General features: G+C 48.5%; 1 protein-coding gene across 1 annotated transcript in view; it reads left to right on the top strand.

Moving 5' to 3' along the window:
* Positions 1 to 24191, top strand: part of Kcnq3 (potassium voltage-gated channel subfamily Q member 3) — a 305641-nt gene that overhangs the window by 63144 nt on the left and 218306 nt on the right. The gene's annotated exons all lie outside the window — the stretch shown is intronic.

Below are 24191 nucleotides of genomic sequence, written 5' to 3' on the forward strand. Positions count from 1 at the left end.
CATAAGATAATTTCTCATCAAATTATCCTCCCACTACCTCAAATTACCGTGCCCCTTTTCTCTTATTTCACACACTTTCTTTTAACTTTAAGTTACTAAAGTTGAGAACCACTGACCCAATTTCTGAAAGAGGTGACTCTTGAATCAGGGTCAATTAATTGTGTGTTTAATGAAGCATCTACTCCCTCCCAGCCCCCTGCGCTTGCCCATTCTTAAATTGCCAGTGTTTCTTAGGCTTAGTGACATTCTAGAACTGGGGAGGCTGGAGATTTGTGTGTGTGTGTGTGTGTGTGTGTGTGTCTTTTTTTTGATGCGCGTCTGTGTGCTTGTGTATTAGTATATGTGTGTGCATGAGTGTGTGTGCACATAAATGTGTGCGTGAGTGTGTGCGTGTGTGCATGCATGAGTGTGTGTGTGAGTGTGTGTGTGCATGGGTGTGAAGCAAGTGGGGCTCAGCATGGAGCTGTGAAGATGATTCAGGTCTTCTCCATGGACATGTAGAACATACTGGTGTTTTTTTTTCTTATCTCTATAGAGTGGAGGGGACCTTTGGAACAGACTGAGGGTATCACTTGTCAAAGAAACATTAATGTTTTTCTGCAGAGTTTTGGGAACCATTGTGGTCCCTAGTCCCTGCCTCTTTTCCATCCCATTCTTTGTCTCAGTTTCCCTTGATGCTGTAAGGAAAGTGCCCCCCTCCAAAACCCCCTCAGCTCTAATGAACAGTGTCCAGGTAGTCCATGGGGTTCAGTAGTTTGGAAGAGCACCCTTTCTTTTACCTAACGATTTAATCTTCACCATAGTCTTGAGAAAATGAAAAATTTGACATTACTCCCAGTTGGAGAATGAAGAAGCTGTCACATGGGGAAGTTAAGTCGCCCACACGAGGCCACCCCCGTGGGTCCTGCCTGCCTGGCTTGTTCTCTTGCTGAGGTTGGCTTGTGATCCTGACCTACAGGCTGTTAGCAAGAGAAGCTTCCTGAGGAAGCAGCTGTTTCAGAGCAGGAGCTGCTCGCTCATTCCACCTCCACTGTCACCCTTCTGGAGTCCCATCTTCCATCCCTGGTGGGATGTCACGTCCCTGAGCATGGTGGAGGTACTTCCCTACCGGTCGCAGTGTCTTCTGCGTGGAGAGGTGTTGGTGGAATGAAGCAAGGTTGGGCCATCTCGCCTCCACCCAGCCACAGTGGTTTTCTGGCTCACCGGTCTCTGCCCTAAGCTGCAAGCTTCTGGAGGCACACCCCACCTGTTCACCTGTGCAGCCCACCTTGTTGCCCCAGCACTGCCCCGACCCTGGGCAGGAGCCGTATCCAAGTTCTGGGATAGGTGGCGTGTTCACCTTGAAGTTCACCTTCCAGATACTGGGAAAGTGAGCCTCAGCAGTTCCCCCACCTTGAAGCCAAATAAAAGACGGGCCTTTGGGAAGCATGCTGCGTCCTTTCTGGCCCTGGGTAGTAGAGTGTGAGGGGGATCACAGGACGGGAGATTTCAAAGCCGTTCTTGGTGGGATTGGCAATGTCCTGCAGCATGAGGACTAATGGCCTGTCCCCTTCGGAGGGCCTGTCCCCTTCTGACATCGCTTCCTGCATGTTCAGCAGTAGCCAGTGTCACCTCCATGACCGTGGTTTGAAATCTTGCCTAGTGGCAGCTTTGTGGCACACTTTTAAAGAATGGAAAATTACCCAAGGGCACGTGTCATCTGCTCCTACAATGTCCCCTGTCCCCTTTCAGCATCCCTCTCTCGTTTAGCCCAGAACCCACATGGCAAGGAATTCGAGCTCTGTACTCCCAGAGACAATGTGCTCAAGCCCTCATTTTGTCTCATACCTGCACATAGCACAGGTGAGTCACCTGGGAGTCTTCCTTCCCCTCCCCTGGAGAGTCAGGACAGGGGGTCATTATGAAGATTAAGGACAGTGTTTATCATATAGGAGATGCCTGGGCTTCATGAAAGGACGAATAAGTATTAAATCTTTTGGTTGTCTCATCCAGCCAAGTGTCCCATGATGGAACTTTGGTGACACCTGTGGGCTCCTGTGAGAGCCAGGAGAGAAGCCGTCCCAGCGGGAGATATCTATTAAGGAATTTACTGCAAGGAATTGGCCTCTGTGGTTGTGGGTGGCTGGCTAGGCAGGTCCAGATTCCTTAAGAGGGGCTGGCTGTCCAGGAGGGTGGGCGAGGGCCGTCTGTGTGGGAGCAGGATGCCCTCCTTACCAGGGAAGCTTGGCTCTGCCCCTGAGGCCTCTCAACTGCTTCCGACCCACTGAGGGTCAAGGATAATGTTCCTTGAGATCATCTGATGGGGACTTCAACTACATCAATAAACAGCTTAACGTTTGGTTGAGTACCTGGGGACTGTCCCTGGCCAAGCTGGTGCATAAAAGGCCATTCCAGGTCTCAACCAGGGAAGGAGGGACTGAGGGGGACTTCCTCAGACGGCAGGAGCCCACCTTTCCCTGGAGATTCGGAGTTGTGAGCCTTCTTTCCATCCAGAACCACTGACCCACAGAGCATGCCTTTGCCTGGCTTCCTTCTTCCCTGAACAAACTCTCCCAACCCGTCCCGTCCCGCCTCTCCATTGCTGGGATTGTGGAAGAGTAGGAGGGATGGGACAAGTCTGAGACATGTTGGTCAAGCTAAGATGCCGATCTGTGCAGGATCATGGTGGCATTTGGCCATCAGATGAGAGTTGGGAGACGTGCTTGAAGAGGGGACAGTTCTGTGCCCCCCGGTAGCTCTGGCTCCAGGTCAGGCCTCAGGCTCCTGAACTAGGCTGGAGCACGTTTGTCTTCTGGCATTTCCAAAGAATGAATGAACAGGTCCTAGCTCTTGAGGATGCAGCGGATGAGCAAAGACAGCCGTGGACAGGGTGTTCTCTGGGAGGGCAGCTGTGGCACCCAGGAGCAACTCAGGAGCCCAGGGCCTGTGGTCAGAGGAGGCTTCCTGCAGAGAGGATCCTGGAACTGAGTTTTGAAGACCTCCTAGACCAGCCAGTGGAAAGGGAGCTGTCAGACTTTCTTTGCTGAGGCTTTCCAAGTTCACGCAGTTTGAGGTGGGTCATTGATGCACCTTATAAGGCGGCGAGGCACGGAGAAGATTCACACTTGCAGCAAGACTTGCGTGCAGCTTAGACCCTCCTGACTGCTAATTAGTGAACCCAAGCCACTAGTGCTTCCATGTGCCAGACAAGGCATTTGGAGTAGTCTGCTCCCTGGTGGGCGGGAGTGGGCAGTGGGTCTGAACAAGACGGCTCAGGCTAGTCAGAGCTAGAAAAACCAAGAGGAATTGTCTAGCTGTGGGGGTGGGGGACAGCCCAGTGCAGGTCCTGGACCTATGGGTATGAGGGGCTGCCAGAGACCTACAGGACAGTCTAGGGACATGACCCTCTTTGAGAAAAATTCTCATTTTGACTTTTTGGTTTGTTTTGAAAAAATAATTTATATTTTATTTTAGAGTTCAGTTTTAGGCTTATAGAAAAGTTAAGCAGAAGAGTTCCCAAGAACCCCCCCCACACACACACACCCACAACACATTTTCCCCTCTTATTAACATCTTGGTTCAGCGTGGCACATTTGTTATAATTGATGAACCAGTGGTGATACAGTTATCCACTAAAGTCTGTTTACATTATGGCTCACTCTCTGGGCTGCAGGGTTAATTCTATGGGTTTGACCAAAGGCATAATGTCACCTATCCACTATTGAAGTTTCATACAAAATAGCTTCTCTGTCCTACAAATCCCTGTGCCACACCTGTTAGAAATCATTTCGGAGCTGCAGGCAAAGCCTTCCAAGGAAATGCCAGGGAAAGCATTTGTAATCTGTCTATCAGGGTCATTCTGGTCTCTGCTGGGAAACATGAGAGACTGTACTTTGTAATAATAGTCTTCTGTGCGTCTCTGAATTAACATGTGCTGGAGGTTTGTATTTAGCTACAGTTTGTCTTTCATAAGAAAGAGAATTAAAAGACCACACTTTATCTAAGGGCTCACTGGAAGCCAGCAAGCTGTTTGCCAGGAGACAGTGTGAGCGTGGCCTGCCTTGGAGGGCCAATTCTCAAGCTGGGCTCCTTCTCAGCAAGCCTGCAGAAAAGTGGGCACTACACAGACTGCAGACAGAAACAAGAGCAGGACCCTCCATCCTTGGAGGGTCTCTCACGTGTGGACGATCTGTTCTCCACTTATAAATGCACGCAGCCTGTGGGCAAGGGGTGGTTCTAGGGAAGGTGACCACCAAGGCTGGTGTTCCAGGGCCTGTTTACCATCCCTGGGTGCAGAGGCCTGCCTGCAGAGAGTGAGTACACACTGCCTTCCCGGGGATCTGCCCTGGTCCAGGGCTGCGGGCAGGTGGACACAGGTGGTTTGCTAAGACCACATTCTCTCACTGCTTCTCAATTGCAAATATATTTGTTGCAAAAAAGTATTCCTTTCTGCCAATCCTGACATTATTACCAGGATTTCACATTCCTGGGAATGAAAAGGACACAGGGCTTTGCAGTGGAGGGCTTTTCTTGTCCCACTGCTGAAGCTGCGTCTTCTCCTTGTGATATCCTCAAAAGCCACCAGCTGTCAGGGTTTCTCAGAACAGTCTCCAGGTTCCTGGCTTCTCCTTCAGGGTGGTAGCACAAAGTCTGAGGCGGGCATCAGATACAGATGTGCCCCTGGTTGAGCTGTCTTGCTGGGTCACCTACCAGCTCCCCTTCCCCAACCTTCCTGCTGTAGTTTGTGAAACCGAGTTGACGGCTTCCAGCTTGCTGATCCTGAACCCTGGCTGTGGCCTCTGCAGCCTAGGGAATGAACAAGGTGTGAGAGCATCAGAGGCCTGGACCTGAAACAGACACCTGCCTTTCAAGGTCACGGGGAAGAGCAGGCAGGACAATGTCGGGAAGAGAGGAGAGAGGATTGGAATGAGCAGCCTGTGTTCAGACACTGCCAGCCCCCGTGTGAACACAGTGCTTCTTTCTCCAGATCCTGACCCACTTCAAATGAGGCTCTCTGTTATGTTTCTTAAAAAAAATAATATCACTGCAGAGAGGGTCACTTCAGAGGGCCCCTCTGCTGCTTCCCTGATCCTCCCAGACTTCCTTAGCAGGAGGCAGAGCTGGTGTGTGCCCAGGGTCACAGGGCCCTGCAGCTGGCTACTCACTCCTGCTGATGGGCCTTGGACAAGCCTGCAGGTGACCTATGGCAAGCTGGTCCGTCACCACCTCCATTCAGGTTACTGAGACGCACCCCTGAGTGCACAGGTGGACAGACAGCTAGACCTGGGCTCCAACTCCAGGCCTGTGAATCCGACCAGAGTGAAATGAGCCCGGAGCTGGCTCTGCATCAGGACTGGAGGGGTGACATTTGAGGAGGGTGGGACTGGAGCTAGTTCTTAGCTTACTGCCCTCTTTCATGAAGGAGCAGAGAAGAGGCACACAGCCGGCTGCTGCCGAAGAAAGGGTGGAATACATGAGTGAGTGAGCGGAAGACAGCACACTTGACTTGTCTCTTGGCCTAAACATGATGGATTCCAGCTCCCCGCTCAGGTCTCGGGCAGGTGCGTTGCTTCCAGGACGCCCTTCCTGCAAGGCAGGATGGGTTTTCTGGCTTCTCGGTGGCAGGTGCCGTCTGTGCTCTCTGAGCCTGTTAATGGTTTGTCTCCTCCCCACTAACGTGTGCGTGCCTGGGGGCCAGGGTCATGTCTCCTGGCTCTATCTCTGCACATGGGCAGCACACAGTGCGGGCAGTGAACACCTTGCCAAGGAAATGATTGAATGAGAAAGTGAGTGACTGGTTGGTTGAAGCCAAATTGGATGGAGCAACCAAATCTTCTGAAGGTAGTTTACTTTGTTTCAGGGAACTTCAGGGAAGACAAGATTTGGTTGTGGTTTCCATGGTGACTCACTAAGAGAAGAAGAGGAACAGTATAAGAAATAGGGGCTAAAGCATCTGTTTGAGCCAAGGAGGCGCATTGACTTCTGCTGTCCACCCTGACACCATCTCAGGAACTGGGAGATTCATTCATTTGTTCTGGAGTGAGCTATTTACTGAGCTGGAGATTCAGCACCAGAACCGATGCAGCATGCTCTGCCCTGGTGCTACTGAAACCTGGGTGGGGGCCGGGGCCGGGGAGACCACCCGCCCTAACTTAATAGGAATGGAAAAGAGTAAAATCATAGTTGGTGACATGAGTAGATATTTTAGATAGGACGATGGTCTGAGAGGGTCTTTTGGAGGTGGTGACATTTGGGCCAAATCTTATGACAGTGAGTCACCCTCGTAGATAAGAAAACAGTAAGCACAAAGATCCTGGGGTAGGAAGGGCTTTGCTGGGAGGAGCTTACTGAGGAGCAGGTCTGCAAATTGGTGGCAGAGCAGGAGGGCAACATGGGATGAGATCACTGGCAGAGCAGGAGGGCAATATGGGATGAGGTCACTGGCAGAGCAGGAGGGCAATATGGGATGAGGTCAGAGAACACTGCTAGAGGTTGAGGGCCTGAGTTGTATTTTAAGAACAGGAAGAAGCCACCAGGGGGTGGTTTTCCATCTTGAGTTGGTGAGCAAGGAGTCCTTTGTGAAGAGAGGGTTGTCAGGCTTGAGTTGAAGGAGGGTAAAGTAGAAGCTGGGTACCGCTGAGCAGGTTTCTTTAGGGTTCCACACGAGAGGTTCTGGGGATTGGGCTGGGGTGGCTTTGGTGCTACTGTGCATCGGCTTGGTCCGCTGGCAGCACGAGGGGAGCTGGCAGTCCAGTCGGGAGGCAAGGTGAGGGTGGAGAGGGCACTTTATGGAGCGCTCGGCCAGCTGGCCACAGGGGCTTTCAGTCCTGCAGGTCTCAAGCAGCCTTGTTGCTTCCTCAGGCTCTTCCCATCGCTGGTTACTTGGCCTACGTGCAGTTCTTGATGATGTACATGATGGACGGGCTGCAGGGGTAGCTGCCCAGAGAAGGAAGAGGAGGGCCAGGCAGAGTTAACCTAGGAGTGAGGCGTGCTGGAGAGATCTGGTCCGCAGCTCAGCTCCATCTCTTGAGCACAGGCAGCCGTCATCAGGCAGCATCCCAGCTGGTTGTTGGGCTGCGATCTGTTGGTGTTCCTGATTGACAGGGGAGAGAGCCATGTCTGCAGGGTCCCAGGATGCACTGCTGTGTCGGGGAGGAGCAGGAGGGAGTCAGGCTGTCCCACTGTCCCTGGGGGATCTTCATGGTGGCCGTGTGGAGGAGGAGCTGGCAAGGCTGGTTGGATGAGAGGAGGGTGGCCGTGGGGCTGACTGGAGCACTGGGAGACGGAGGCCTGAGGAAGGGCAGAGTTCCTTTCCGGACTCCTCTGCAGCCCAGCTCAGGCCCAGTTCCCTTTCTTAGGGGCCTGGGCACCGACTTCCTACCCCTGCTACAGCCTCTGCCAGCCCCAGTGCATGGCGTAGCAGTGTCACGGCCTCCCTACCTCCTGTCTAAGCCACACCATTCTCCCTTCCATGCCCCCGTGGGTCCCCCACCACGTAAAATGAGTGTGATACCCAGCAGGGCCTACCATGACCCTCCTGTTTTCCCTCCCTCCTTGTAGCCTCAGCTGGCACCTGCTCCCAGAAGGACCTTGTATCCACAATCCACCCCTGACCCAGGCAGTCAGTCTGTGATGCTTGAGCACGTCAATAAGGCTTCTCTGTTCTCCCATCTCAGTGTGTCTGCATGGACTGTGCTGTGGCCACAGAGCCCTGCCCAGACCTCTCTATTCAGGGCACATCGCAAGTCCTGCCCAGACTCCACTGCCCCAGCAAAGCTGTTCCCCAGGGCTGGGACCTGAGGAGTACTGGCTCTTCCTGAGAAGGTAATGCAGGAGGTAATGCAGGCAGCTCCTGCCTCCGCTAGGAGCAGGCTCCCTTGCCATGAGGGGCATTGGGCCTGGTCCTTTCTCAGCCATCCTGAGCCCATGAAGAACCCAGAGGGGACAGGGGAGAGCACCCGAGAGGCCCGTCCTGGCCCAGCGCTGCTGTCACGCTGAGGGAACTAGCTCCTCTTCTCTGTACTGCTCGTCTCCTGCACTGTTTGCAAACAGTGTTTCATTCACAAACCGCAACAGGCACCTGGTCAGTGCTGCGCTGTCCTAGGCGCTGGTATTTAGCAGCCAGCAGTGCAGGCGGAGCTAGGCCTTCATGGCGCTCAGGCTCAGTCCTGAGGCTGGAGGAGATGGAGACCCAACCAACCAACCGGGCAGAGGGAGCTGAAGGGTGGAATGCTGCGGAGGAGGTGAGCGCTGTGTAGAGGGGCCTCACTCCAAGGCCCTCTGAGGTCCAGGTGGGGGACTGAAGGGCCTGCAGTGTTCCTGGAGCAGCCAGGAGACCAGCATGGGCCTCATGGTGAGAACGTGAAGGAGAAGTCAGAGATGTTGGAGGCCACGATTTCCAGGGCCTTTGGGGACATTGTGAGGCCTTGACCTGGACTCTGGGGGATCTGAGAAGCTCCTGGAGAGCGTTGAGGTGTGAGGTGAGCTAACTTAGGTCTAAGACTATCTCTGGCTCCTGTGTTGAGAAGAGACTGCAGAAGGAAAGGGCAGAAAGCAGACTTCAGAAGCCCTCAACTCAGTCAGAACAGGCCAGTCAGAAGGTCGGGACGGCGGGCCTGGCAGGTGGCTCACCAGGGCAGGGAGCCAGGAAATGTGATTCCAGTACATGGAGCAGCTTCTTCATGTGGCTGTGTAGGCCCAGAGGCCATGCCTGACTCCTCTGATGCCTGGTCACAGTTGTCCTCTGAGGGTCAAGTGTCCAATGTCCCATTTCATAGAAGAGGAAACTGATGCTCCAAGTGTTATTAAATACTAGTTAGAGTGGGCACTGTGAGCCTGGGGGAGGTGGGATTGCCCATCCTGAAGTGTCTCTCCACACAGTGGGACACATCACATGTGTGGTCCTACTTTGTGATAAGTACTCTGGTGGAGGTATCCGTGAAGTTCTGCCCTAACCAGACAGGCAAGTTCAAGGTGCTTGCCATTTGAGTAACGTAAGGAACTATCACGATCTTCGGTTTGAGGTTTTGAGTGGGTATTTGGGGGGCAGGGTCTTATTTTTCTCCTTTTATTTCTGTGGGCCTTGGATATGAAATGACTCCGGATGGTCAGGTGGCAAAAGATGGGATAGAAGGAGTAGAAGGAGGACACCAGAGATCGCTGGGTGCATGGGAGAGAGTCTTTCTAAGGGACAGGCAGCTGGCCTCTCTAACCGCACTGCTTTCCCTGAGAGCTTCAAGTCTGTCAAATGCCCCCCAGAGCTGAGTCTCTGGCTGGCCCGTGGGCTCTCGGAGGTGAGACCCAGTCGTAACTCAGTAAGAGTTCTTATTGCCACACTTCAACAAAATTCTGGAAAGCAGAAGGCCGTGGCATTAAAAAATGACCAGATCCTGTGCTCACTTATGTCATTAACATGCACCCCAGAGCTCTGCGGACACCTCCCATTACGAGGACGGAGGCCTGGAGGAGCCTTTCATTGTCACTGGTGGACTTCAAAGATGACCTGCTCTGAGGGCAGCTGACGTCCAGCTGCGACTTCTCTTAGGTGTGTTCAGGCACCTGCACTCACAGGTGGGGGTGCAATCTGAGGTCTCGCTGCCCATTTCCTTTGGGCAGAGGCCGGCATCACCTGGGCTTCTAGGAAAGCCCGTCCTCTGGGCCCCAGGTCATGCTTGCTCGCGGCTCCCTTCTGGTGGATCTGTCCACCCAGGTCTCTCTCCCCATCCGCCTTCCCTCCCGCCCTCCTCCCTCTGCACCTTGGTGTCCTCCAGCCTCTGCCTGCCTCTCTGTATCCAGCCACTTAACCTGCACTGTGCTGCCATACACTATTTATACATCTCTAGCAAAATTAAAATAGCATTTTAATAGGAGAATGGCTTATGCAAGTAACCTTTAATGAAATGTTGAGTTCTCGGGGCACCCCAAATGGGATTCTGACATTTGAGTCTCTTTTTGTTTTTGGCAGAGGAAAGAAAATTTAGAAAATGTGAATAATGAGCAAATCATTTTACAAAATGCCACATAAAAAATAAAAGCTGCTGTAAGTTGGTCTCTTCCCATTCTGTTTGATGCTAACACGTTTCCAACATTTGCATAAAATCATAAGGCAAAATTTGGGGGGACTTCATCACACAAAAATGAAAATAAATTTAATCAACTAGTGGGAGAATGCCAGAGGCCTGAAGCCCATGGCTCCTGCCCTTCAGTCAGGAGGAGCTGCCTGCAGAGAAGAGGGATTGTGTTTGGGGAGTTGTATTTACTTTTGGGGGGAAAAAGATGTCTATAGAAACTTGATGGAATGTGGTGATTCACAGAGTTATGGTTCTCTCTCTCTCTCTCTCATACACACACACACACACACACACACACACAAACACACACACACAGCCTTGGGATGGTTTTGCATAGGAAACAGATATTTTATTCATTGTACTTGTTCATGGTGGGTGTGCTTTTCCTTTGAAAAGCAATCCTAGGACGTTCAGTGGTGGTCAGGCAGAGACACGTGAGACACACCCAAACATGGACAGACAGAGGGATGGATAGCTGGCTTGGAGCCAAAGAAAATAAATTCTTGAACCTGCAGAAAACACTTGTGAGTCCTCCTGTGCATCCCTGAACATGTTTTCTCTGGAAATTGATTTTTGACCCTTTATTATTATTTTAAGTGACAGAAATGGAGGTTTTGCGTTAAATGGCCAATAAACTATAATAAATAGTCCACTATGCATGGTAATGCCAGTTTACTGAAAGTCTGTTCTAAATTCAGAGCTGATATCCCAGTCCCTCAAGGATTGTGACCATAGATAGAGCATTTCCTGAACATCTATTCTGTACCCATTACTATCCTACATGAGAGCTTATGTCATTCCCATCCCCCACCCTATGTGGGGTTTGTAGTCTTATTCTGACTACCTTGTCGCAGAGGAGGCTGCCGAGGCCCAGAGAGGTTGAACAACTTGTGTAGGTTACCCAGCATAGAGGAAGAAGCTCAAGTTCAAATAATACTTTCACAACCCCCTTCTTGCCCAACTTCAGGGTCTGCTATTGCACACACTTCCCAGCCCATCTTGTCCTGAGAGGGTGTGCTGAGGGAGGGCCTTGGGGTGACAGTCACACCAGGCAAGGAAGACTCCATGGGCACAATGAGCCAGCTCAGCCTCTCAGGTGGAATGGTGAGGCTGTAGAGTGAGATCTCAGTCCCATAAGCCACCATCAGGCTAGAGCAGCTGAATTTGATATGTCTCCGACAATGGTATGTTCCATGAAAAACAGTGTTAATAGTGAACCCACTTTAATAAATGGCACTGCCTCCAGAAGGCCCAAGACCCCCTTAAGTTACACACACGCACGCACACACACGCACACACGCACACACACACACACACACACACGCACCCCTTTTCCCCAACCTCTCAAATCTGTACTCGGGCAGGATCCCTCTGATGGCTTTGAACTACCTTGGCCAGCCAAGCCTGTCTCCCACTTCCTCTTCTGAGATCTCTCTCTGCTTTCAATCAGCTCATGTGATCATGTGATCATGTGACCTCTCTATGGTCAGCTGATCTGGGTCTCAGTTGCATATTCAGCCCCTGGACTGGCATTTGATGGGCACACTTGATGAGGTGTGCGAACATCAGGGGGCAAGGGTCTTGGGGGCTGCCTTAGATTCCGCCTGTCCTCGTCTCCTTGGTATTTTCCCGAGGTTTGGGGATCTGGATGTTTGCACTAGCAAGGGGCAGGGCTGGACCAATCTGAGATCAAATTCAAAGGACAAAATTAGGAACTCTCCTTCTTGACAAAAACCTGAAGTTAACGGCTTTGTCAGGTTCTGTTTTTGACCATTTATGTGGTCCATGGAGGCCGGGTTTGCTTTATTGCCTTTCTCTTTACAAGTGGAAGTTTTTCTTCCACGTAAATTCAGTTTCTGCAAAGATTGGTTCTAGGTTGCAGACTCTCACTGCACGGTGCAGGTGGTGGCTAGAGGATTGATTTCCATGGAAACTGAACCTGGACACCCAAAAGTTTGACATCTGTTCTATAAAATGGGGCAAATAGTGGGCCACTGAGAAGATTAAATGAGGCAACATTTGCAGAACTCAGAGCTGACCACCTGGGTCAGGATGATAACGGTGCCCGAGGCTCCCTGGGCTCCCTCGTTTGGTTCATGACAGTCTGAGGCACACACGTTGGAGGGGGCTCATTGGTGCATGAGGAGCCTGAGATGAGAGAAGCAGGCACCAGGCCCAGGTCCTTACAGATACAGTGTCCGAGCTGGGATTGCACCAGGGCTATCTGTGATCACACCTGGGCCTAGTGTCTGGAAAACAGGAATGCTGGAGCGAGTCCCTGCTAGATGCCTCGAGCCAGTGCTTGCCCCGTGAGTACAATCCATGCCTGGCCTTGGGTGGGATGTGGTGTTCCCCAAGGAGGTGTGTTGACTACCATGTGTGGCCCCAGTAAATCCCTTCAGCCCAGGGCCACTGTGAGGATGGGGCTGATGGCTACTGGGACGCTTCAAGAGGGTTAAGAACAGAACCTCTAAGGAAACCCAAGATGCATGGCAGAAACCCGGAAATCCTTGGTAAATTGGAAGTTTCAGGAGGAGATGCTCAGCACTAAGCATTATTATCATGAGACTAAAGTCCTTGAAACTTCCCTTGGTTTGTTTTTATGCTCCTGAATTTCCCTGAACTAAGATGCTTATGAGTTAGAATAAAGGGCTATTGTGAGTAGCAGATGTGCTGAATGGGATAGGGTACCACTTTCATTTGAGGTGCATTATGTGAAATGAGAGCCTAAGTCAGTTTTGCTGTTGCATTAGACCCCCTGATGCTTCTATTAAGACAGAGTGTGGGTAGAGTTCCGGAAAAACCAGCAGGGTCTGGAAGGGAACAGCAACGAAGAAGCACCCGTTACATTTCACACCCCGTCTGGGTTCTCTGAATGAGTGACACCTGAGTTAACTAATGGAGTTAGGGTCGGGTGCCAGGAGGCAGGCCCTTTACCTGCTGGCCCGACCCTGTTTCTATTCCCTGTGATAGTGGACTGATGGCTGTCTTGATGTCCTTGTATCTCTTGGCAGAGGCACAGTGGTCTTCCAAGGACATTCAGGCTCTGGCCCAGGGCACTCTAGAGGCTCTTAAAGCAGATAGAACCTCCTTGGTGCTCTGTGCTACTTGAATGAACAAATGGTCCAATCTGAGGACTTTCTGGCTTCAGGCTACTCAATAAAAGGAGCCTCAGGATCTGGGGAGTCCTTTCCCCCCTGCCTTATCACACCCTCTCGAACCCTTCAGGGATGAGTTGGCTGATCGTTACGACTGCATTTTGACTTCCCACACTGGCTCGGGCAATGGCTTTACACCTGGTAGCCCATTTAATTTTCCAAAACAATTTTGGAGGATGGAAGGTGATACTATTTTCATCAGTGTTTTCTGAGATATGGAGGAACTGAATCGAGTTTCCTAGTCTCTGTAGGTAGTAAGTAGTAGGAAGGGGACATAGTCCCAGGTCTCACATTCCAAACACCCTGGCCTTCTCCTAAAGCCGCCCCTGAGCCCAGGTAGGTGGCCACCGCCTCTCCTCAGCAGTCCTGGCGGTTTCTGTCCATGCCTACACCCTCCTACGGAGCCTGGCTGCAGAAGGCCTCGAGGAGCACCACTTCTTGCCTTTTGTCCTGGAGACAGGCCTGAGTCTGAGTGACGTCTACTCTGCAGCAAGCAGAGCAGAGGTTGCCAACAGGGGCTGGAAACCCCCTGCACAGGAGAATGCAAGGAAACCTAGACAGAGGGCCATGAGCAGTGGCCGTCGTCATCTTCAGCATGGCTTGGCACCCTCACCGGAAGTGCAACAAGAAGAGAAGACCCGTGGCCAGAGGTGGAAGGAGCAGGGGACTGGAAGGCCTGAGTTTCTGTCCTTGCTGTCACTCAAGCACATGGCCTTAGGAGAAAACATGAAGTCCCCTGCAGCCTCTGTTCCTTCATTTCTAAATTGGAGACAGTAGTCCCCAGTTCAAGAGGTTGTTCTGTGGGTGAAACGACACATTTGAAAGGGGCCTAACTGTGGGGCCTCACTTCGAGTAGGCACTTGATAAACGATTCAGCTCATCCAGTGGGCAGATTTTTAGTGAATACCTATTATGTACCAGTCATTGTCCTAGATCAGGAGAGGCAAAGTATGGGCTGCAGGCCACATCTGACCGCCCACCTGTTTTCGTAGAGTTGTTGTTGATGTGGTTGTGGTTGTGGTTGTAGAGCTGGGGATCCGCCCAGGTCCTTGTTTACAGGAGGGTGCAGCTGGACCACTGAGTACAGAACCGGCACTGTAAAGGTGTGTTTGGGAGCTAACTGCACTTGTTCTCTTTTTGCTTCAAGGAAAGTATTGAGTAGTCGAAACAAACACATCAGAGCAGGCCTCAGATATCTTCTCTTTAGCTTTTTGTTTTAATTGAAAAAAAAATTTCTGACCCTTATTCTAGGTGATTTGAGACATGAATATCTACAAAGATAAAACTCTGCCATGTTTATGTTATATAAAGTCAGGTAATCAACTCTAGGAAGAAAACTGAGTGGTAGAGGGATGGCAGAGAGGATGAATAGGTAGGGTGGCCTCTCCTTTAGGTGGCCTCGAGACAGAGATCAGCCTGCGAAGCCGTTCACTTTTCACCCATAGAAGACTTCAACCGGGGAAGGGTGGGTCGCAATAACAATTCAGGAATTATTTATGAGACATGTATCATGTGCTCCGTGCTGGGGACTGCAAAGTGGGACAAACTGGAAAATGGTCCCTTTGCTTGACTTTACATTCTCCAACAAGTGGGAGACACTAACAATGAAAAAATAATTTAAAAAATATCACAAGATTTAAAGTAAAACAGAATAGGGTAAAGGCCGGCAAAGTAGGGGAGAGCCTGTAGTTTCATGGGGGCTGGGTGTCGGTGTCATTGGGAAGGTGATGTTTGAATGCAGAGTTGAGGTAGACTCATGGGCATGTGGGGTAAGAACCTGCACATGACAGCCAGTGCAAAGGCCCTGTGCCTGACATTTCTGAGGATCCGTGAGGAAGTGAGAGTGGCAAGGGCAGTTAGGAACAGGGTGAATGGTAGAAGTTGAGATCAGAGGGTCATATGTTGTAGACAAGTGTTGGAGGCATCCCTATTTTGAAGATCAGAATACGAATAGTGAATCCTCTGAAAATTTTTAAGCCAAGACAGGCACAGAAGATGATTCTGAAGGGCTTCTATTGGAGAAAATTCAATACAATCGACCACAGAGCTAAAGAGCTGCTGTCCCCCTGGATAAGGAAGTGACTCCACGTGGGCCAGAAGATTGCATGGTAACTGGATACACCTCTCCAGGGGAAGCCGGATGCTGACAGCATCAAAAGGCTGAGGCTTGGTGCTGCTGGGTAATTAAAATCTGTGGTGGTTTATGACAGCAGGATGTGCACACACAGAAATGAGCACACACCCAGGTGTGGGATGGGGACCAAATGCCTTGCTGTGCTATGTCAACTCCAGAGCATGTCTCTGATGAGGCTTCAGAGTGCATGATTATGACCTTCTTCTTCTTTTACTCAAATAAACAGCCTGTGTCCACACCTACCCCTCCTGGTCAGGAGGCAGTTTAAGACAGCAGCTACCCAGTGCTGTGCACATCTGTATGGGAAGCAGCTGAAATCAGCTGTGAGGTGCGCTGCTCCAGAAAGCTGCTCTGCACATACAGCCTGGCGCAAAAGGCTGCTGGCTTTTGGAGGAGAATCCCTCGAATGAGAATTAAAAAGAAGAGAAATGGGGTAGCTATTTTATAACCTCCTGCTGCTGGACAGGGAAAGATGTTTTCTATCATCAGATGGCAGTGAAGCAAAGGGAAAGGATGTTTCTGCACTGATTTCCCCAAGTGCAGCCTTGCAAAGTGGGCTGGTGTGCTTTACTTTGACACCATAGGCTCCTTAAATGCAGATCAGCCTGCAGAATTGCTCAGTGCCATTACCCTGCCCCCTGCTGGTGGCGGGGTGGTAAGCACTTTTTCCTGGGCCAGGCTGTGTGCCAGGGGCTTCCATACTTCTTCCCTGGGTGCCACCTAACCCAGACCTCTAGAGTTAGGGACCCTCCTGCCTTAGCCAGCCTCTCCATTTTGCAGTGGACATCAAGGCCGGCAGAGGTTGCATGTCCTGCCCCCGTTCCCCCCCAGTGGTGGGTGGAGTGAAGTTGGACCTGGGCCTCTGATACCCTAGTCCTCAGGGCTGGTTCCTGACCCACAGAACAAATAAGCCCCAGTCACAGGAGCATGTGCCTGTTGGAACTTAGGTTGGTAGAATCAGGCAAAGAAGGACCCGGGCTTTGCTCCTGGGAAACTGACAAAACTCAAAATGAGAGGATGGATCCCGAGTGCCCCTGTCACTGATTCCGACAGCTGCTGGGATTCCGAGGACATTTGACTATTTTCAGAAGTTGTTTCTACCTTGCCCTATCCCAGAGGATAGAGTTTTCCCACACTGAGGAGCATCCTAATTTGTTCTGAGATCGTGAAAGCCAAATATTTAATAGTAAGAGCATTTGAAACTCTCTGCTAAATGTTTGGAAATACGTTGATCACTTTCATTCATGTCATGTCATTTAAAAAGGGAGATGTTGCTTCTTTATCATTATAAACACACCAGCCTAATGCTAATTTGGCACGCGTGGGCCAGGAAACTCTCTAAACTCTTCACAGATATTGGCATTTATGAGCCTTAGACTGTCATCAGGTCAGTACTTTCATGATCTCATTGGAGAGGAGAGGAAACTGCGATAGGAGAAACCGAGATCCGGGGTCACAGAAGTCAGGCAACACGGAGGCTGCCCTGAAGGTCAGGTGCACAGACAGAGGCCGTCACTTCCTCTGACACGTGGCTCCCACACGTCTCAGTCCTTAGTGCATCAGAATCACCTTGAGAGTGACTTAAAAATAATCCTGCCTCCTCCTCCCCTTGGAGGTTCTGATTTTTTTTTTTAACCTGGAATGAGGCCCGAGCATTGGTAGGTTGACTGCTGTGTTGCTTTAATATCCTTTTCATTATAAATTAAGGCACAAAGAGAAGAAGTTCATACCACAAATATCCAGCTGAGTTATTGCCCAGGACACAGCAGTGTCCCCACAGGAGTAGGAGCACCATAGCATTTCAGGGCTCCAGCATGGCCCCTTTCTGCTCAGCAAGACTTGCTCACCACAAACACTGTCAAGGGTGTTATTTTGTGTCTAGTTCTCTCCATTTCCTCCTGTGTTTGAGAGCATAGATCCAATGCTATGTGTAGATCCAGCTCATTCATTTTCATTGCAATATAGAATTCCATTATCTGACCACACTGTCAATCATCGTGGATGGACGTTTGGGTAGGTTTGGTGCAAGTCTTTGGTATGTGCTACTTGGTGCATGTATGTTCATATTTTTTGTAAGGTTTATTTCTAGCAGCAAATTTGCTGGGTAAGTGTGCGTTTATCTCCAAATACAGTCCAGAACGTCAGTGCTTTCCCTGTGGTTGCACCAGTTCCTACTCCTGTCCCTCCAGAATCTCATCAACCATTTCCATTGCCAGCTGTTTTTTAACTTGAGGCTTTCTGCTGGGTGCCTGGAAGGATCTTGTTGTGGTTTTAATGTGCATTTCTCTGATAGCTTGTGAGCTTGCTCGCTTTTCGTTTGGTTATCAGTCACTGGAGCCTCTTCTGGGCAGTGGGTGCTCCAGGGTGGACATCACTTTCCCATTACTTCTACTTTTTTCTCACATATTCTGAACAAAAACTCTTTCTTAGATATATGAGTAATAAATCATTCTATGGCTTTTCTAGTTCTCCTTGTTGTTGTTAATGTTTTCTTTTATAAACAAAGCTTCTTGATTTTAATGAAGTGAAATCAATAAACTACAAGTTATCTTCTTTATGAGAAAGTCCTGAATATTTTATTGTTTTTCCTAGACTTCTCAATATTTTATCTTTAATACTGAGATCTATCATCAACCTGGAACTGACTTTTGTATATACGAGGGGGAAGTCATGATTCTCACCCCTCTGCCACCAAATGACACCAAATTTTCCCAGGAACATTTTTGGAAAAATCTGGTTTCTCAGCATATGCTTTGGTTTTTGTTTATGTTTCCCGGAAGATTCCAAATTGTACATTGGAATCATCACCATGGCATCTTGACTAAAATAACGATTCATGTAAAACATTTGGGGGAATATATTTGTCTCAAAGAAGAACATGAAACTCAAATTTGACTCCAATATCTAGAAACGACCACATTCATTTACTTCATGAAGGGAGGCACCTGGCCTGTTTTATTTGGCAATGCCTGGAACCAGGCTTTGTAGATAGTAGATGTGTAATCAATGTTTTCTGAAAGAAAGAAATGGATAAAATGAATGAAAACTTTTGCCTATCTCCTTTCATGTTTTTTCCTTTTGTGAATTTATACACATTCTGGCCATGCTACACATGCTGTCGGCAATATGATTTATTCCCTGAAGTATAGCTTTTACCTAGTTTTTAACAGTATCAATTTGCTTCTCAAATTGAAGATTTTTAATGTTTATCAGGTAAATCTATCATACATAAATGGTTTTAACAGAATCCAGTTGTGGAACTTTTGGATTCTTTCAGCTTTTTAAATGATACGTATATATGTATGTATTTATTTTTGCAATGCAGGGATGGAACCCAGGGTCTGGTACACACTCTAGGTAGGCAGATGTGTCACTGTTGAGCTATATCCTCAGCCTCTTTACACTTTTTAACTACAGTGTGTAACATCCGTGTCCTGAAGTCTTCCTGTGCTCTGAAGCTTATTCCTTCAGAATGTGTTTCCAGAAGTAGAGTCAGTATGGTAGATCAAAGCATGCATAAGTGTTTCAGACTTATTACCAAATTGCTTTTCAAAAATTTTGATTCAGTTTTGATTTCTCCAAGCAAACAATGACAGTGCCTCTTTCTCAGAATTTTCGTACCATCATTTTAAAACTACCTGGGCTAATTTGATACATTAAAAAGTCATTATATTTTTATTTTAGCTCCAAATTTATTTATTTCAACTGAGTTTGAAAATGTTACTTGAATCACTCTTAGTGGTTTTCTTTCCCTTTTTAATTGCTAAGATCTTTTTTAGAGACCTTTATTTAGTAAGAATTTTAGTTTATTACTCTCAGATAGATTGCAAGTCTGTTTTCCAAATTGTGGTTATTCTCCAAGAGTCATTTTTCTGTTGTTTAACAGTTTCTTATTTTTGTCTACAAAATCTGCTGGGTCAGTCTTCCTTTGTGGTTTTATCTTTGAGTTTCTGCCTTTCCTCTCTCAGAGGGGAACTAGGTCCAGGTTTTTACCATGGAGAGCTGGGTTTGCTATGGTTTCACTTCTTACCTTATTGTCTCCTGATGTTTTATCATTCTTGTCATGACTCCCTTGTTCTGTGTAATGCTCCCTGTGGATTACGTTTCGTTGTATCTCCTTGCTGTGGGCCCATTCCCACACCTCTTTTGCTTTAGGGAGGACCGCAGGGTTGATGTGATGTTTTATGGGATACAATGCTATTCAGCTGCTCTGCAGAAATGGTGCTGGCCAGAGTCCTGAAGGGGGAACACAGGTTCCCAGGCTGACGATGTGCATTTTCTCCCGTCAACTCTCAGGTCTACCTGTCCAGTGGGAGGGTGCAATGCACTCCCGCCTTGTTTTGAGTGACAGCTCAGGAGGTGGTCTGTGTCAGGTCACTGTGTTCTCTTTGCTGGTAGTCTGCTTCTCTGGAAAGCAAACTCTGAGATGGTCCTAGAGTGCAGCTCTCTGTCAAGGAATGCTCTAGAACAAGGAGACCGTGGAAGGGAGGGAAGTGGCAAGGAGCAGAGGGAGAAGCTGAGCCACAGGCAGCTCCTACAAAGGCCTCAGCTGACTCCACCATGCTGGCCGAGGCTGGGATACTCTTGCCTCAAGTCCTGACTGGGCCTGTATCCCCTGTGCTGGTCAGCCATTGCTGTGGACCGTCTCTGGAGAGAGTTCTCCTCGGCCCAGGCCATGCCCTAGGACTGGTTGCCGGGGTGTTCTGGTGGCCCTCCAGCCCTTGGCAGCAGACCCTTTGTTCCTGAAGGGGCACCTGGTTGGCAATGTAGTGTCTGCTGCCTGCCACCATGTCCTGGTCACTGGGCAAAGCACTGCACCTGAATTATCCCATTTGACTCTCTGGATTCCTGAGAAATAGGTCCTGTACTGTTGAGTTCCAAATTTACAGATGGCAAAGTGAGGCAGCAAGAGATGAGCTTAGGCATCAAGCAGCAGAGCGGCCCTCGAACCCCAGGGCGGACTCTAACCTGCTGCTTCTGTCTATGGAAGGCATGAACCTGCTCTCCATCTTCCTGGCATTTACTGCTAAGTACTAAAGAAAAAAAGAAAACCCGACTTGTTAGGGTCCGTAAATAAGTCAAGATGGTGCCTGGTTCTTTGCCAGAAGGAGTAGCCATCGAGCCATTAAGATGATAGAGATTCCTTAATGACTGACTGCTGTGTCTAATTGTGTATAATTAGATGATGAGGATTCCTTATTGGTTGACTGCTGTATCTAGTTTATGTTAATTAAGTTAAGCTGTGTATTCAGTTATATATATATACCCCTACTGTCCTACAATAAAGCGGCTCCCGCTCCTGCTGTATCAACCTTCACAAGTTGCTCATCACCCCCTGGTTAGTTTGCCCAGCCAGCCGGGCTTCGGCACGGACTCTGCATTTCTCTAATGACTATGAGGTATTTTCTATGTGCTGCAATTACAGGTCACCATCGGCCGACAGGTATAGAGCTCTTGGGTGGCAACACCTCCCTCTGTGCTCTGGAGAGGATGTCCTGCCACCCTCTGTGTGTCAGAGCACTGTACCGAGGAGTCTCTGCCAACTCTTACCGTCCAGTGCCCGGACCTCTCTTTCCGCTGAGTGCCCATTTGCTGTCTTGCTCTATCCTGGAAATGCAACGCTGCCGTCACTGTCCTGAAAGGCGTTTCCTTGATCTCCGTCTGTTCTTCTCCAGGGGAAACTATTTCTTCGTCTTCTTATTTATTCATCTTTTGAGATGTGGTGGTGCTCCATCCCTACTGGGCACAGCTGGGGAGCAGTCACCAACAGCAGCTCATAGGGACAAGGAGACAGGCAAGAAAGCAAAACGCAGAGGTGTGGGTGGGCGTGCTGCGCAGGCAGACCTAGCAAAGCCTCGCAGTCAGGGAGCAGGACTTGGGGCAGAGAAGCTGCCTTGTGGAAGGAGAGCTCTGATTTGGGTTGAAGGAAGTGTAGGAGTTGGTCAGGTGACAAACTGAAGCTCTGCACTGACTCCTGGTCTCCTCAGTTAGGCCCGATGAGGTCCATTACACTTAATCCTGGCCAAGACTTAACTCAGAAACTCAAGATGCCCTTCCCTTCTTCACTCACTTGACCCTTAGATTTCAGAGGAGAAACCAAGTTCCAGAGAGGTTACTTGTCTTGCTCAAAGTCACACAGCCAGGAAGAGGCAGAGGCATAGCTTGGTTCCCTGTCTGCTGATGCTCAGAGGCTGCCTTGACCCATGCTGGGAAACAGGGAAGAGTCGCCTACATTCCAACTTCAACAAGAAGCCCCTCCTGCCTCACCCCTTCCTGGGTCTCATCCATGAGGCTCCTTTGTGCCTCCCCTGCTGCATTCTGCACCAGGCACTGCTTTGGGTGCTGTTGGCCACAGGGATGAACACAGCACGCTCCCTGTCTGTGGAGTTGCATAGATCTAGGTGGTGTTGTGTGACATGGGGACAGAGCTTGTTGAACATAAGAATGGGGGATGCTCGCTGTCTCAGCGCCAGGTCAGTGGACCAGACTGACAAGCGGCCCTTCTCCTCACCTCATTGCCCCTCTTGCAGCCCAAGGCCTCTACTCTCTGTCCACACAACCTCCCCTGCCCCAGCTTCCTGCAGGCTGCTGGTGTCTCCACCTCCCGCCCAACACTGGCCTCATCACCATGATTCTGCATCTGCAAAGACTCTCTGGACAAGTACCTTTTTTTCAATTATTTTAATATAACTTTTTTACACAAATGGAGACAACTTTTCATTTCTGTGGTTGCACATGATGTAGAGTCACACCATTTGTGCAATCATACCCATACACAGGGGTAATAATGTCTGTATCATTCTACCATCTTCTCCACCCCCACATTCCTCCTCCCCTCCTCACCCTCCCTTCCCTCCCTTCTGCCAAATCCAAAGTTCCTCCCTTCTTCCCTTGCCACCCACCCATTATGGATCAGCATCCACTTATCAGAGTAAACATTTGGCCTTTGATTTTCTGGGATTGGCTTAATTCACTTAGTAACTCCATCCATTTACTTGCAAATACTATGATTTTGTTCTCTTTTAATGCTGAGTAATATTCCATTGTGTATATATGTCACATTTTCTTTATCCATTCATCTACTGAAGGGCATCTAGGTTGGTTTCACAGTTTAGCTATTGTGAATTGTGCTGCTATAAACATTGATGGGGCTGCGACCCTGTAGTATGCTGTTTTTAAGTCCTTTGGGTATAAACCGAGGAGTGGGATAGCTGGGTCATGGTGGTTCCATTCCATGTATTCCAAGGAGTCTCCATACTGCTTTCCAGATTGGTTGAACCAATTTGCAATCCCACCAGCAATGTATGAGTGTGCCTTTTTCCCCACATCCTCGCCAACACTTATTGCTGTTTGTATTTTTAATAGCTGCCATTCTGACTGGAGTGAGATGAAATCTTAGAGTAGTTTTGATTTGCATTTCTCTAAGAGCTAGAGATGTTGAACATTTTTTCATATATTGTTGATTGATTGTATGTCATCTTCTGAAAAGTGTTCAGTTCCTTGGCCTATTTATTGATTGGGTTATTTGTTTTCTTGGTGTTTAGATTTTTGTGTTCTCCATATATCCCAGAGATTATTGTTCTATCTGATGTGCGTGTGGTAAAAATTTGCTCTCATTCTGTAGGCTCTCTATTCACCTCACTGATTGTTTCTTTTGCTGAGAAGAAGCTTTTTAGTTTGAATCCATCCCATTGATTGATTCTTGATTTTAATTCTTGTGCTACAGGAGTCTTATTAAGGAAGTCAGGGCCTAATCCGACATGATGGAGATTTGGGTCTACTTTTTTCTTCTATTAGGTACAGAGTCTCTGGTTTAATTCCTAGGTCTTTGATTCACTTTGAGCTGAGTTTTGTGCATGGTGAGATATAAGGGTTTAGTTTCATTTTGTTGCATGTGGATTTCCAGTTTTCCCAGCACCATTTGATGAAGAGATTATCTTTTCTCCAAAACTAGGGATAACAGGAATATATCTAAAAGCTATCTATGCTAAGCCCCAGGACAGCATCATTAGAGAAAAATTGAAAGCATTCCCTCTAAAAGTGGGAACAAGACAGAGATGCCCTCTTTCACCATTTCTACTTAAAATAGTTCTTGAAACACTAGCCAGAGCAATTAGACAGATGAAAGAAATTAAAGTGATATGGATAGAAAAACAAGAACTTAAATTAGCACTATTTGCTGACAATATGATTCTATACCTAGAAGATCCAAAAATTGCACAGAAAATGTCTAGAACTAACAAATGAATTCAGCAAAGTAGCAGGATATAAAATCAATACCCAAAATCAAAGACATTTCTGTATATCAGTGACAAATCGTCTGAAAGGGAAACAAGGAAAACTACCCCATTTACAATAGCCTCAAAACAAAACAAAAAACAACTTGGGAATTAACTAAAGAGGTGAAATACCTCTACAATGAAAACTAAAGAATGCTAAAGAAAGAAATTAAGTAAGACCTTAGAAGATGGGAATATCTCCCTTGTTCTTGGATAGGTAGAATTAATATTGTCAAAATGACCGTGCTACCAAGAGCACTTATACAGATTTAATGCAATTCCAATCAAAATCCCAATGACATTCCTCATAGAAATAGATAAAGCAATCATAAAATTCATCTGGAAAAATAAGAGACCAGAATAGTCAAAGCAATCCTTAGCAAGAAGAGAGAAGCAGGTGGCATCACTATACCAGACCTTAAACTATACTACAGAGCAATAGGAACAAAAGAAGCATGGTATTGGCACCAAAGTAGACCAATAGTACAGAGGACCCAGAGACTAACCCACACAAATTCAGTTATCTCATATTAGACAAGTCATTTTTTATTAGAAGATGTATGTGATCTCC

This window comes from Ictidomys tridecemlineatus, chromosome 7, assembly GCF_052094955.1.
Source record: "Ictidomys tridecemlineatus isolate mIctTri1 chromosome 7, mIctTri1.hap1, whole genome shotgun sequence".
NCBI classification, from domain to species: domain Eukaryota; kingdom Metazoa; phylum Chordata; class Mammalia; order Rodentia; family Sciuridae; genus Ictidomys; species Ictidomys tridecemlineatus.